This window comes from Dendrobium catenatum, unplaced genomic scaffold (genome assembly GCF_001605985.2).
Source record: "Dendrobium catenatum unplaced genomic scaffold, ASM160598v2 original_scaffold_267973, whole genome shotgun sequence".
Classification (NCBI taxonomy): domain Eukaryota; kingdom Viridiplantae; phylum Streptophyta; class Magnoliopsida; order Asparagales; family Orchidaceae; genus Dendrobium; species Dendrobium catenatum.
This window is the reverse complement of record NW_021586371.1, coordinates 1-741: the sequence shown is the minus strand read 5'-3', so window position 1 is coordinate 741 and position 741 is coordinate 1. Positions and strand designations below refer to the sequence as shown.

The 741-nt window shown below is 34.7% G+C and overlaps 1 long non-coding RNA gene across 1 annotated transcript; it reads right to left on the bottom strand.

Moving 5' to 3' along the window:
- Window positions 1-6: 6 nt before the first annotated feature.
- Window positions 7-741, bottom strand: LOC114579060. Its single transcript, XR_003699926.1, has 3 exons — window positions 730-741; window positions 480-637; window positions 7-294 (listed from the first exon to the last, which is right to left on the bottom strand). It is a non-coding gene; the product is annotated as an uncharacterized LOC114579060 (long non-coding RNA).

Genomic DNA, 741 nt, shown 5'->3' with positions numbered 1-741 from the left:
GCGCCTTTGAGAGTTTTATGTCGCTCAACAGGTTGTTTATTCTTAAGAACCATAAGCTCTACCTCCATCAGCAATAGTTCTGCTTTTAGTACTTTGACCAGTTGATTTGTAAATACGCAGATTCCATGACATGATTAGTTTTAATCTGATACAGATCCTAACGGCTGTCTGGCTCCAAGTGAACAAATTCCCTATTAGGAACTGCAGGTTTTGATTTTCAGCAGCAACAGCAAGATCGCATCATCATTTTTTACTTTTTCTTCTGATAGATTTTTTTGATCTCAGCAGGAAGAGCTGCAAAGAAGAGGCCACCATTAATAACTCAGAAAAATAATATTAGATCTTAACAAGCAAATTCTTCCTACATTGCCAAAAAATTACAGCCATATACCTCAAGGACTCTAGCTCATCAAATCTTATAGAGTAAAATTGAAACAGAGACATTTGTAATAGTAATATGCATAAATTTCAGGCTAGACCTTATTAAAGTTAGCACGGCAACTAATCCATTCCTCTTGTTTCTGTTTCAGACGGACCAATATGAGGGGCAAAGCAACACTAGCTTTTTTATTCAAAGCATCCATTACGTTGAAGCCATTATCACCATATAGCCGTTCAATGCAGTTCAAATTTCGAGCTTTCAAAAAGAAAAGATTTCTCATAAGGAAAAATAATTAAGATGAAAATATAATTAAGCACAAATATAAAATGATTGTGATGAACACAAACAGGTTAAGTGAT